At 27.5% G+C, this 16,097-nt stretch overlaps 3 long non-coding RNA genes across 3 annotated transcripts in view; 2 read left to right on the forward strand and 1 right to left on the reverse strand.

Annotated features, from left to right (window-relative positions):
• LOC126356091 (uncharacterized) overlaps nucleotides 1-4,959 on the forward strand; it is a 39,772-nt gene extending 34,813 nt beyond the window's left edge. Inside the window, exon 2 of the long non-coding RNA XR_007565586.1 lies at nucleotides 4,743-4,959. This is a non-coding gene — a long non-coding RNA (uncharacterized LOC126356091). The remainder of the gene's footprint in view (nucleotides 1-4,742) is intronic.
• The window catches only part of LOC126356089 (uncharacterized), a 158,421-nt gene that overhangs the window by 94,535 nt on the left and 47,789 nt on the right, over nucleotides 1-16,097 (reverse strand). The window lies entirely within an intron of this gene.
• The window catches only part of LOC126356090 (uncharacterized), an 89,765-nt gene that overhangs the window by 39,290 nt on the left and 34,378 nt on the right, over nucleotides 1-16,097 (forward strand). The gene's annotated exons all lie outside the window — the stretch shown is intronic.

Below are 16,097 nucleotides of genomic sequence, written 5' to 3' on the forward strand. Positions count from 1 at the left end.
TAACCTATTTTAAGCTAAAAACATAAGTAGCTATAATCCTAGGTAAATAATTGCATTAAAATAATCAATTGATAATGGTAAGATGAACTTATAATACTTTAATTTCAATTAAATGTAATATATTAATATAAATTATTTATTATATATATATATAAAAAAAATAAAATGAGCAGGATAAATTAATCCTAATTAAACAAAATAATACATAAAAGAATTTCAAAAAAAAACTTTCGATTTATATATTAAATAAATGAAGTGCCTGATTAAAGGGTTACCTTGATAGGGTAAATAAAGTAAATAAAATTACCTTCATTAAAATTACATAAGATAGAATTAAACTACCTCCTTTAGTATCAAAAACTAACGTGCATCATACACCTTAATGTAAAAAGGTAAGCTAAACAAGCTAATGGGTTCATACCCCATTTATAGAGGTATCAATCCTCTCCTTTTTAATGACCAACAACTCTACAAAACTTCTCTTCCTATCAACATTAATGATAGGAACGATCCTGTCCATTTCATCAAATTCCTGATTTGGGGTTTGAATAGGACTTGAGATCAACTTACTTTCATTTATTCCGCTCCTAACAAGAAATAAAAATATAATAATAAATGAATCATCAATTAAATATTTTATTGTCCAAGCAATAGCATCGACAATATTATTATTTTAAATTTTGCTGATTCAAATAAAATATCCCATGGGATGGGAAACAGAATTTATCCCATCAATAATAATTAGATCTAGACTATTATTAAAGATTGGAGCTGCACCTTTCCATTTCTGATTTCCAGAAGTTATAGGAGCATCAAGATGAAATAATTGTTTAACATTAATAACATGACAAAAAATCGCCCCAATAATGGTCTTATCTTATTGTATTCAATTAAGAACTTTTATTTGAACAATTATTATCTTAAGAATTATTATTGGGGCAATAGGAGGTTTAAATCAAACATCCTTACGACAACTTTTAGCATATTCATCAATCAGACATCTAGGTTGAATAATTAGATCATTAACAGTCAGAGAAAACATCTGAGAACTATACTTCATTATTTACTCACTATTAAGATTAATTATAGTTTTATTATTTAAGCAAATAAATTTATTTTTCATAAATCAAATTTATTCAGCCAGAAATATAAAAACCGAAATTAAATTAATAATATTCTCATCTTTATTATCTTTAGGTGGACTACCACCATTCCTTGGATTCTTACCAAAATGAATTGTAATACAATCATTAATAGAAAACAATATAACAACTATTATAACTATTATAGTTGTATTAACTACAATTACACTCTACTACTATATACGTATTAGATTCTCAGCTCTAATTATATCATACACAGAAAATTCGTGATCTATAAAGATAAAGTCCCAAAAATCAAGAATCATTTTTCCTATAACAGTAATAATTTCAACAATAGGATTGATTTCAACATCAACCTTAATTTCATTATACTAAGGACTTAAGTTAATCAAACTAATAACCTTCAAAGTTATAATTAAAAGAATAATCTTTTAGGCCTTAGTAAAATTTTACACCTCTAGAATTGCAGTCTAGAATCATAATTGAATATAAGACCTAAATATGATAAGAGAGAAAACATCTCATAAGTAGATTTACAGTCTACCACCTAAAATTCAGCCATCTTACCGCAAAAATGATTATTCTCAACAAACCATAAGGACATTGGTACTTTATACTTCATATTTGGAGCATGAGCAGGAATAGTAGGAACATCAATAAGAATACTTATTCGTGCTGAACTTGGCCAACCCGGATCTCTAATTGGGGATGACCAGATTTATAATGTTATTATTACAGCTCACGCATTTGTAATAATTTTCTTTATAGTAATACCTATTATAATTGGTGGATTTGGTAATTGACTTGTTCCACTAATAATTGGTGCACCAGATATAGCATTTCCACGAATAAATAATATAAGTTTTTGATTACTACCACCTTCACTAACCCTTCTTCTTACATCTTCTATAGTAGATAATGGTGCTGGTACAGGATGAACAGTTTACCCTCCTCTAGCAGGAGCTATTGCACACGGGGGTGCATCTGTAGATCTAGCTATTTTTTCACTGCACTTAGCAGGTGTATCATCTATTCTTGGTGCAGTGAATTTCATTACAACAGCAATTAATATACGATCAGAAAGTATAACTTTAGATCAAACACCTTTATTTGTATGATCTGTAGCTATTACAGCATTACTTCTCCTTCTTTCACTTCCAGTTTTAGCAGGAGCTATTACTATATTATTAACAGATCGAAATTTAAATACATCATTCTTTGACCCTGCAGGAGGGGGTGACCCAATTCTATATCAACATCTATTTTGATTCTTTGGACACCCAGAAGTTTATATTTTAATTCTACCGGGGTTCGGAATTATTTCACATATTGTATGTCAAGAAAGAGGAAAAATTGAATCATTTGGAACATTAGGTATAATTTATGCTATACTATCAATTGGACTAATAGGATTTATTGTATGAGCACATCATATATTTACAGTAGGAATGGATGTTGACACACGAGCATATTTTACATCAGCAACAATAATTATTGCTGTACCTACAGGAATTAAGGTATTTAGATGATTAGCTACATTATATGGAACTAAATTCAAGTTCAATCCACCATTATTATGAGCTCTAGGATTTATTTTCCTATTTACAATTGGTGGATTAACAGGATTAGTATTAGCAAATTCATCACTTGATATTGTATTACATGATACATATTATGTAGTAGCCCACTTTCATTATGTATTATCTATAGGAGCAGTATTTGCAATTATAGGAGGTGTCATTCAATGATATCCACTATTTACAGGATTAACTATAAATAATACATGATTAAAAATCCAATTTACAATTATATTCATTGGAGTAAATTTAACATTCTTTCCTCAACACTTCCTAGGATTAGCAGGAATACCTCGACGATACTCTGACTACCCAGACGCATATACATCATGAAACGTAGTATCAAGAATTGGGTCTACAATTTCTATTGTAGGAATCATTATATTCATTGTAATTATATGAGAAAGAATGATTACAAACCGAGCAATTATATTTAGAGCTAACATAAGAAGATCAACAGAATGACTACAAAATAACCCTCCTGCAGAACATAGTTACTCAGAATTACCATTAATCTCTAGATTCTAATATGGCAGATTAGTGCAGTAGATTTAAGCTCTACAAATAAAGGTTTGACCTTTTATTAGAAAATATTTATTAATGGCAACATGATGAAATTTATCTCTTCAAGATGGAGCTTCACCATTAATGGAGCAATTATCATTCTTTCATGATCATACTATGGTCGTATTATTATTAATTACAGTAATTGTAGGTTATGCCCTAAGTTATATATTATTTATTGCCTATACTAACCGTAATATACTTCATGGACATTTAATTGAAACAATCTGAACAGCTTTACCAGCAATTACATTATTTTTATTGCCCTTCCATCATTACGACTATTATATTTACTTGATGATTCAGTAGATGCAATAATTACAATTAAAACCATTGGACGACAATGATATTGAAGATATGAATATTCAGACTTCATAGACGTAGAATTTGACACTTATATAACACCAGAACAAGACCTAGAAAATGATGGATTCCGACTACTAGATGTAGATAACCGAACAATCCTACCAATAAATACAGAAGTACGAGTATTAACAAGAGCATCAGATGTTCTACACTCATGAGCAGTTCCTGCATTAGGGGTTAAAATTGATGCAACGCCAGGTCGGTTAAATCAAGGAACATTCACAATAAATCGACCTGGATTATACTTTGGACAATGCTCAGAAATCTGTGGAGCAAACCACAGATTTATACCAATTGTAATTGAAAGAACTTCAGTAAATTTATTTATTAAGTGATTATCTAAGATAATTTAAGGAGTTAGTTAAAATAAATAACATTAGAGTGTCAATCTAAAGTAACTAAAAAAATTAGTACACCTTGAAATTCATCAGATGACTGAAAGTAAGTAATGGTCTCTTAAACCAAATAATAGTAAATTAACGACTACTTCTGATGGGGAAATTATATCCAAATCCCTCAAATATCCCCTCTTATATGATTCTCACTATTCATTATATTTTCAGCTACATTAATCTTGTTTAATCAAATAAACTTCTTCTCATATAAACCTAACCTTATTAAAAGAGCAGAAAAAGGAACAATTGAAATAAAAAACTTAAATTGAAAATGATAACAAATCTATTCTCAACATTTGACCCATCAACTAACATCTTTAATTTATCATTAAATTGAACTAGAACATTTCTAGGACTATTATTAATCCCATCGCTATTTTGACTTACACCATCACGAATTAACATTATCTGAAATAATCTAAATTTAACCTTACATAATGAATTTAAAACACTTCTTGGACCAAAATCATTTCATGGAACAACATTCATTTTCATCTCAATTTTTATTATAATATTATTTAACAATTTCATAGGATTATTCCCTTATATTTTTACTAGAACAAGACATTTAGCATTAACATTTGCAATTGCCCTACCTATATGGCTAAGATTTATATTATTTGGATGAATTAACCATACTAATCATATATTTACACACCTTGTACCACAAGGTACACCGCCTGCATTAATATCATTTATAGTACTAATTGAAACAATTAGTAATGTTATTCGACCAGGTACATTAGCAGTACGGTTGGCAGCAAATATAATTGCAGGACACTTATTATTAACCTTATTAGGAAACACAGGACCATCTATAGCAATAAACTTAATCTCATTACTAATTATTGGACAAATACTTCTATTAATTCTAGAATCAGCAGTAGCAATAATTCAAGCCTATGTTTTCTCAATTCTAAGAACTCTATATTCTAGAGAAGTATATTAAATCTATGTTAACAACTCACTCAAACCACCCATTCCACTTAGTAGACTATAGACCTTGACCATTAACAGGAGCAATTGAAGCAATAGTCCTAGTATCAGGACTAGCAAAATGATTCCACCTATTTAATATTAACTTATTCATAATTGGATTTGGAATTACCCTACTAACTATAATTCAATGATGACGAGATGTAGTACGAGAAGGAACATATCAAGGATTACATACAGGATTTGTATCAATTGGATTACGATGAGGAATAATTTTATTTACTGCATCAGAGGTATTATTTTTCGTTTCTTTTTTTTGAGCATTCTTTAGAAGAAGATTAGCACCAACAATTGAACTAGGAATACTATGACCTCCAATAGGAATTCAACCCTTTAACCCTATACAAATTCCATTACTTAATACAGCTATTCTTTTAGCATCAGGAGTAACAGTAACATGAGCACATCATAGTTTAATGGAATCTAATCATACTCAAGCACTACAAGGATTATTCTTCACAGTGTTATTAGGACTATACTTTACAATACTTCAAGCATATGAATATTGAGAAGCACCTTTTACCATTGCAGATGCAGTTTATGGATCAACATTCTTTGTTGCAACAGGATTCCATGGTTTACACGTAATTATTGGAACAATCTTTTTATCAACATGTCTACTTCGACACTCAATAAATCAATTTTCACCAAGACATCACTTTGGATTTGAAGCAGCAGCATGATACTGACACTTCGTAGACGTAGTATGATTATTCTTATATATCTCTATTTATTGATGAGGTAGATAATTGTTTTTCTAGTATAAATAGTACATTTGACTTCCAATCAGAAAGCTTGATATAAATCAAGAAAAACAATTCTAATTCTATCAACAAGAGTTTTCATTAGATTTATTATTCCAATAATTGTTATAATCCTGGCAACAACACTATCAAAAAAATTAATTAATGATCGAGAAAAAAGATCACCATTTGAATGTGGGTTTGATCCAAAAAGATCAGCACGAATACCATTCTCAATACGATTCTTCCTAATCGCAGTAATCTTTTTAATTTTTGATGTAGAAATTGCACTAATTCTACCAATTGTAATTATTTTTAAAACTTCAGACATTATAATCTGAACAGTATCAACAATATTTTTTATTCTAGTTCTATTAGGAGGACTATACCATGAATGAAACCAAGGAGCATTACAATGAGCAGAATAAAGGGTTGTAGTTAAATATAACATTTGGGTTGCATTCAAAAAGTATTGATATTATCAATCAACCTTAAATAGAATAAGAAGCGAAATATTGCAGTCAGTTTCGACCTGGAAGATTGGTATGTACTACCCTTATTCTTATTAATTGAAGCCAAAAAGAGGCGTATTACTGTTAATAATATAATTGAACTATAATAGTTCCAATTAAGGAAATGTAAAGCCAATATGAAAGCTGCTAACTTTTTATATTAGCGGTTAAACTCCGTTAACATTTCTAAAATTTATATAGTTTAAATAAAACATTACATTTTCACTGTAAAAATAATATATCTATATTTATAAATACTTAAAAGTAAAAATACTTCCTTAACATCTTCAGTGTCACGCTCTAATTATAAGCTATTTAAGTAAACGAAAAACAATATTACCAAAATAAATATTCAAAAAATAAAAGTTAAAAGATAAATCTTGAAATTAGAATCATATCAACCTTGAATATAACCAATTAAATAAATAAATAATCTATATAAACCTTGACCACCAAGTAATTCACCTCAACCATAATCAAATGACTTAGATGAATAATAACCTATTTTTAAAGGAATATATCTAATAAACTTAGTTGAAAGAAAAGGTATAAATCAAATAGAACCAGCAAATCTAACAAAAGAAAGTATACTTAAAGAAAATAAATTATGAGAAAAATCAAAATTAGAAATAAGATAACCTAAATAAGCACCTAAAATAACAACTGTAATAGTTAAAAACTTTAAATAATAAGGTAAAGCAATCACATGAGGAATAGGAAAAATTAATCAAGATAAAAGACTACCACCAAAAACAGCAACAAACAATAGACCAATTATTCCAAATGAAATATAATAACCCTTATCATCAAAAGAAAATCTAGAATAAAAATTATTATCACCAGATATTGAATAATAAAACAAACGAAAAGAATAAGAAGCAGTTAAACCAGTAGAAAAAAAATAAAGAAAAAAAATTAAACAATTAATTCATCTTAAACAAACCATCTCAAGAATTAAATCCTTTGAATAAAATGCCGCTAAAAAAGGTATTCCACACAAAGATAAACTAGAAACATTAAAACAAACTGAAGTTAAAGGTATGAAATTAACAATTGATCCTATAAAACGAATATCCTGAGAATCCTTCAAATTATGAATTATTGAACCTGCACATATAAATAATAATGCCTTAAATAAAGCATGAGCCAATAAATGAAAAAATGCAAGCTTTGGATAACCTATAGCCAAAATTCTTATTATTAAACCAAGTTGTCTTAAAGTAGAAAGAGCAATAATCTTCTTTAAATCAAACTCAAAATTAGCGCCCAATCCAGCCATAAATATAGTTATACAACCAATTAAAAGTAAAAATCAACCACAATTATAAGTATCCAATATTGGTCTAAAACGAATTAATAAATAAACACCAGCAGTAACAAGAGTAGAAGAATGAACTAAAGCAGAAACAGGAGTAGGAGCTGCTATAGCAGCAGGAAGTCATGAAGAGAAAGGAATCTGAGCTCTCTTAGTTATAGCTGCTAAAACAATTAATATAGTAATGAGCTTTATTTCAAAAGAATTAGAAATAAAATCATAATAATAAATATAATTTCAACCACCAAAATTTAACATTCATGCAATAGAAATTAAAATAGCAACATCACCAATACGATTAGAAAGTGCAGTTAATATACCAGCACTATAAGATTTTACATTTTCATAATAAATAACTAAACAATAAGAAACTAAACCTAAACCATCTCAACCTAATAAACTTCTAATTAAATTAGGACTAATAATTAAAAAACCTATAGAAAGAATAAATATTAAAACAATAATAATAAAACGATTTATATTCTTTTCACCAGATATATAATCCTCTCTATAATAAATAACCAAAGAAGAAATATATATAACAAAAGATATAAAAATAAGAGATATTCAATCCAAAATTAAAGTTATAACAACTATAGAACCATTTAAATTGAAAAGCTCTCACTCAACAAAAACTCTATAATCAATTATTAAATAATAAATACCTAAAATAAAAATTATAGTTCTCGAAATAAACAAAGAAAAAAAACTCAAAGAACAAATAGAAAATAAATTCACGGCCTAAGATGAAAAACTTCATATCATTGATTCCACAAAAAAATATTTTTAATTAAAATACTTAAGCAAACTAAACAAAGAAATATTCACCCTTTAAACAGAGAATATTTAAAGGCAATCAATGTAAAAGTAAAAGATGATATACACGAAAATAACTAAGAGAACAAGTATAAACACCAGAATAATAATTCACATGCTGAGAATAAGAATATATATACAAAGTATAAACAGCTCTAAAAAAAGATAAAAAAATCAAAGCAAAGAATCCCAAAGAAGATCAAGATATAATTCTATTTAATAATCTAATTTCACCTACCAAATTTAAAGAAGGAGGAGCAGCCATAGTTGATGATCTTAAAAGAAATCATCATAAAGCCATTCTTGGCATCAAATTAATTATACCCTTGTTAATTAATAATCTTCGTCTACCTAAACGTTCATAAATAATATTAGATAAACAAAATAAACCAGAAGAACATAAACCATGACCAACCATTAGAGAAAGGGAACCTACACAACCTCATCAATTCATAGTCATCAATCCACCAATAACCATTCTTACATGAGCAACAGAAGAATATGCAATTAAAGACTTTAAATCAACCTGACGAAAACAAATAAATCTTACAATAACACCCCCAGATAAACCTAAAGACAATCAAAAATAATTAAACTTTAAACCCAAATAAGAAATAACCTTTATAACACGAAAAATACCATAACCACCTAACTTTAATAAAACACCAGCAAGAATTATTCTACCTGAAATAGGGGCCTCTACATGAGCCTTAGGAAGTCATAAATGAATCAAAAACATAGGTATCTTAACTAAAAAAGCCAAAATTATAAATACATAAAACATAAAATAATAAGAACCAAAATCAACCAATAAAGGAAAATATAAAGTATTAGAAAAATCATAAACCTTAAATAAAACTAATAATAAAGGTAATCTAGCAACCAAAGTATAAAAAATTAAATAAACACCAGCCTGCAAACGCTCAGAATAAAATTTGATTAATAGGGTAAAATTGAATGCCTCGGAATGGTGTTTTATTATAAAATGGTAAAATTATTAAGATTCTAATTGATAAAAATAATGCAATAACACCTCCTAACTTATTAGGGATAGATCGTAGAATTGCATATGCAAATAGGAAATATCATTCTGGTTGAATGTGAACTGGTGTTACTAATGGGTTGGCAGGTACAAAGTTATCTGGATCTCCTAATAGGTAAGGATTAATTAAACATAGTATAATTAATAATGATGTTATTATTACAAATGTAATAGAATCCTTAAAGGTAAAGTATGGATGGAATGGAATTTTTTCAATATCTCCATTTAGTCCAAGAGGATTATTAGATCCTGTTTGGTGAAGAAAAAATAAATGAATTGCTGCTATAGCAGCAATAATAAATGGTAATACAAAATGGAATGTGAGGAATCGATTTAATGTTGCATTATCAACAGCGAATCCTCCTCATACTCATTGGACTAAATCTGTTCCTAAGTATGGGATTGCTGATAATAAATTAGTAATTACTGTTGTACCTCAAAAAGATATTTGGCCTCAGGGTAAGACATATCCTATAAATGCAGTTGCTATAACTAAAAATAAAATCACTGTACCAATTATTCAGGTATGTATATATATATAAGATCCATAGTAAATTCCCCGTCCTACATGTAAGTAAATACAAATAAAAAATATAGATGCTCCATTTGCGTATAAGGTTCGGATAATTCAACCATTATTTACGTCTCGGCAGATGTGTACTACACTACTGAATGCTATTTCAATATTTGATGTATAATGTATAGCTAAAAATAGTCCAGTTACGATTTGAATTACCAAACATAACCCTAATAGGGATCCAAAATTTCATCAAAATGAAATATTTGTTGGGGCAGGTAAGTCAATTAAAGAGTTATTAATAATTTTAATTAAAGGATGTCTTAATCGTAAGGGTTTATTCATTAGTAATTATCTTATTTTACGAATAGGTCCCTGATTAATATTGGTGATTTTAACAACTGCTAGTAGTGCTAAAAATAAATAAATTATTATTATTATTGTAATAATGAATGTTGGTCTATTATATAATTTTTCTAAAGATATTGTTATTTCTTGATAATTGATTGAATTATTTATATTTATAGTTTCGGTGTTTTTGAAAAAGTCTATAAATATAGATATATCTAGAATAATTAATATTAATATGATAAATACTCACATTATTAATGTAATAATTATAGTGATTGATTTAGGCTGAAATATTTCGTTTGATGCAATTCATGTGATGTAAATAAATAATACTAGTATACCACCAAGAAATGTTAAAAATAAAATATATGATAATCAATATCTTTCTATTATTGTTCCTGTTATTAATCCAACTAGGAGGGTTTGAAGGATAATAAAAAGCATTATTGATATTGGGTGTCTTAATTTAATAAAATTAATATTTATTACATTTGATAATGATATAATTATTATTTTGATCATTTCAGGGGTTAGTTTATTTAAAATACCGGTTTTGGGGACCGATGATGGAAGCTTTTCCACCTCTGAAGTTTTAAAAGTGGGGGCTGGACTTATTTCCGGTTTACAAGACCGGCGTTTTTTTTAAACTATTAAAACTAATGTTTATATTCTCTATTTTTACTTCTTTATTGATTTATTTTGCTGGTGTTTATGTTTTTTCTTCTAAACGTAAACATTTATTAATGGTTCTTTTGAGATTAGAATATATTGTTCTTTCTTTATTTATGTTAGTTATTGTTTTTCTTATTGAGTTTGATTATGATTATTTTTTTCCTGTTATTTTTTTAGTTTTTTCTGTTTGTGAGGGTGCTTTAGGTCTTTCTATTTAGTTTCAACAATTCGTTCTCATGGTAATGATTTTTTTAATTCTTTTGGTTTATCTTTATGTTAAAGTATTTATTTATAACAATTTTTTTGATCCCTCTTTGTTTATTAAATAATTGTTGATGGTTGGTTCATTCTTTAATGTTTCTGTCGGGTTTTGTTTTTATAATTTGTGTTTATTCATATGCTGATTTGAATATAATTAGATATTATTTTGGTATTGATTATTTTTCTTTTAGTTTAATTTTACTTAGTTTTTGGATTTGTTCTTTAATAATCACTGCTAGAGGTTCAGTTTATTTAAGTTCATATCATTCTAATTTTTTTGTTTTTATGGTTTTGATTTTAATAATTATGCTTTATTGTTCATTTGCTAGATTAAATCTTCTTTCTTTTTATATTTTTTTGAGGCTAGATTAGTTCCTACTTTACTTTTAATTTTGGGTTGGGGTTATCAACCTGAGCGTTTGCAGGCTGGTGTTTATTTAATTTTTTATACTTTGGTTGCTAGATTACCTTTATTATTAGTTTTATTATTAGTTTTATGATTTTTCTAATACTTTATATTTTCCTTTATTGGTTGATTTTGGTTCTTATTATTTTATGTTTTATGTATTTATAATTTTGGCTTTTTTAGTTAAGATACCTATGTTTTTGGTTCATTTAAGACTTCCTAAGGCTCATGTAGAGGCCCCTATTTCAGGTAGAATAATTCTTGCTGGTGTTTTATTAAAGTTAGGTGGTTATGGTATTTTTCGTGTTATAAAGGTTATTTCTTATTTGGGTTTAAAGTTTAATTAATTTTGATTGTCTTTAGGTTTATCTGGGGGTGTTATTGTAAGATTTATTTGTTTTCGTCAGGTTGATTTAAAGTCTTTAATTGCATATTCTTCTGTTGCTCATATAAGAATGGTTATTGATGACTATGAATTGATGAGGTTGTGTAGGTTCTCTTTCTCTAATGGTTGGTCATGGTTTATGTTCTTCTGGTTTATATTGTTTATCTAATATTATTTATGATCGTTTAGGTAGACGAAGATTAATAATTAACAAGGGTATAATTAATTTGATGCCAAGAATGGCTTTATGATGATTTCTTTTAAGATCATCAAATATGGCTGCTCCTCCTTCTTTAAATTTGGTAGGTGAAATTAGATTATTAAATAGAATTATATCTTGATCTTCTTTTAGATTCTTTGCTTTGATTTTTTTATCTTTTTTTAGAGCTGTTTATACTTTGTATGTATATTCTTATTCTCAGCATGGGAATTATTATTCTGGTGTTTATACTTGTTCTCTTGGTTATTTTCGTGAATATCATCTTTTACTTTTACATTGATTGCCTTTAAATATTCTCTGTTTAAAGGGTGAATATTTCTTTGTTTAGTTTGCTTAAGTATTTTAATTAAAAATATTGTTTTGTGGAATCAATGATATGAAGTTTTTCATCTTAGGCCGTGAATTTATTTTCTATTTGTTCTTTGAGTTTTTTTTCTTTGTTTATTTCGAGAACTATAGTTTTTATTTTAGGTATTTATTATTTAATAATTGATTATAGAGTTTTTGTTGAGTGAGAGCTTTTCAATTTAAATGGTTCTATAGTTGTTATAACTTTAATTTTGGATTGAATATCTCTTATTTTTATATCTTTTGTTATATATATTTCTTCTTTGGTTATTTATTATAGAGAGGATTATATATCTGGTGAAAAGAATATAAATCGTTTTATTATTATTGTTTTAATATTTATTCTTTCTATAGGTTTTTTAATTATTAGTCCTAATTTAATTAGAATTTTATTAGGTTGAGATGGTTTAGGTTTAGTTTCTTATTGTTTGGTTATTTATTATCAAAATGTAAAATCTTATAGTGCTGGTATATTAACTGCACTTTCTAATCGTATTGGTGATGTTGCTATTTTAATTTCTATTGCATGAATGTTAAATTTTGGTGGTTGAAATTATATTTATTATTATGATTTTATTTCTAATTCTTTTGAAATAAAGCTCATTACTATATTAATTGTTTTAGCAGCTATAACTAAGAGAGCTCAGATTCCTTTCTCTTCATGACTTCCTGCTGCTATAGCAGCTCCTACTCCTGTTTCTGCTTTAGTTCATTCTTCTACTCATGTTACTGCTGGTGTTTATTTATTAATTCGTTTTAGACCAATATTGGGTACTTATAATTGTGGTTGATTTTTACTTTTAATTGGTTGTATAACTATATTTATGGCTGGATTGGGCGCTAATTTTGAGTTTGATTTAAAGAAGATTATTGCTCTTTCTACTTTAAGACAACTTGGTTTAATAATAAGAATTTTGGCTATAGGTTATCCAAAGCTTGCATTTTTTCATTTATTGGCTCATGCTTTATTTAAGGCATTATTATTTATATGTGCAGGTTCAATAATTCATAATTTGAAGGATTCTCAGGATATTCGTTTTATAGGATCAATTGTTAATTTCATACCTTTAACTTCAGTTTGTTTTAATGTTTCTAGTTTATCTTTGTGTGGAATACCTTTTTTAGCGGGATTTTATTCAAAGGATTTAATTCTTGAGATGGTTTGTTTAAGATGAATTAATTGTTTAATTTTTTTTCTTTATTTTTTTTCTACTGGTTTAACTGCTTCTTATTCTTTTCGTTTGTTTTATTATTCAATATCTGGTGATAATAATTTTTATTCTAGATTTTCTTTTGATGATAAGGGTTATTATATTTCATTTGGAATAAGTGGTCTATTGTTTGTTGCTGTTTTTGGTGGTAGTCTTTTATCTTGATTAATTTTTCCTATTCCTCATGTGATTGCTTTACCTAATTATTTAAAGTTTTTAACTATTACAGTTGTTATTTTAGGTGCTTATTTAGGTTATCTTATTTCTAATTTTGATTTTTCTCATAATTTATTTTATTTAAGTATACTTTCTTTTGTTAGATTTGCTGGTTCTATATGATTTATACCTTTTCTTTCAACTAAGTTTATTAGATATATTCCTTTAAAAATAGGTTATTATTCATCTAAGTCATTTGATTATGGTTGAGGTGAATTACTTGGTGGTCAAGGTTTATATAGATTATTTATTTATTTAATTGGTTATATTCAAGGTTGATATGATTCTAATTTCAAGATTTATCTTTTAACTTTTATTTTTTAATATTTATTTTGGTAATATTGTTTTTCGTTTATTTAAATAGCTTATAATTAGAGCGTGACACTGAAGATGTTAAGGAAGTATTTTTACTTTTAAGTATTTATAAATATAGATATATTATTTTTACAGTGAAAATGTAATGTTTTATTTAAACTATATAAATTTTAGAAATGTTAACGGAGTTTAACCGCTAATATAAAAAGTTAGCAGCTTTCATATTGGCTTTACATTTCCTTAATTGGAACTATTATAGTTCAATTATATTATTAACAGTAATACGCCTCTTTTTGGCTTCAATTAATAAGAATAAGGGTAGTACATACCAATCTTCCAGGTCGAAACTGACTGCTATATTTCGCTTCTTATTCTATTTAAGGTTGATTGATAATATCAATACTTTTTGAATGCAACCCAAATGTTATATTTAACTACAACCCTTTATTCTGCTCATTGTAATGCTCCTTGGTTTCATTCATGGTATAGTCCTCCTAATAGAACTAGAATAAAAAATATTGTTGATACTGTTCAGATTATAATGTCTGAAGTTTTAAAAATAATTACAATTGGTAGAATTGGTGCAATTTCTACATCAAAAATTAAAAAGATTACTGCGATTAGGAAGAATCGTATTGAGAATGGTATTCGTGCTGATCTTTTTGGATCAAACCCACATTCAAATGGTGATCTTTTTTCTCGATCATTAATTACTTTTTTTGATAGTGTTGTTGCCAGGATTATAACAATTATTGGAATAATAAATCTAATGAAAACTCTTGTTGATAGAATTATAATTGTTTTTCTTGATTTATATCAAGCTTTCTGATTGGAAGTCAAATGTACTATTTATACTAGAAAAACAATTATCTACCTGATCAATAAATAGAGATATATAAGAATAATCATACTACGTCTACGAAGTGTCAGTATCATGCTGCTGCTTCAAATCCAAAGTGATGTCTTGGTGAAAATTGATTTATTGAGTGTCGAAGTAGACATGTTGATAAAAAGATTGTTCCAATAATTACGTGTAAACCATGGAATCCTGTTGCAACAAAGAATGTTGATCCATAAACTGCATCTGCAATGGTAAAAGGTGCTTCTCAATATTCATATGCTTGAAGTATTGTAAAGTATAGTCCTAATAACACTGTGAAGAATAATCCTTGTAGTGCTTGAGTATGATTAGATTCCATTAAACTATGATGTGCTCATGTTACTGTTACTCCTGATGCTAAAAGAATAGCTGTATTAAGTAATGGAATTTGTATAGGGTTAAAGGGTTGAATTCCTATTGGAGGTCATAGTATTCCTAGTTCAATTGTTGGTGCTAATCTTCTTCTAAAGAATGCTCAAAAAAAATGAAACGAAAAATAATACCTCTGATGCAATAAATAAAATTATTCCTCATCGTAATCCAATTGATACAAATCCTGTATGTAATCCTTGATATGTTCCTTCTCGTACTACATCTCGTCATCATTGAATTATAGTTAGTAGGGTAATTCCAAATCCAATTATGAATAAGTTAATATTAAATAGGTGGAATCATTTTGCTAGTCCTGATACTAGGACTATTGCTCCAATTGCTCCTGTTAATGGTCAAGGTCTATAGTCTACTAAGTGGAATGGGTGGTTTGAGTGAGTTGTTAACATAGGTTTAATATACTTCTCTAGAATATAGAGTTCTTAGAATTGAGAAAACATAGGCTTGAATTATTGCTACTGCTGATTCTAGAATTAATAGAAGTATTTGTCCAATA

Source organism: Schistocerca gregaria, chromosome 3 (genome assembly GCF_023897955.1).
Source record: "Schistocerca gregaria isolate iqSchGreg1 chromosome 3, iqSchGreg1.2, whole genome shotgun sequence".
Lineage (NCBI taxonomy): Eukaryota > Metazoa > Arthropoda > Insecta > Orthoptera > Acrididae > Schistocerca > Schistocerca gregaria.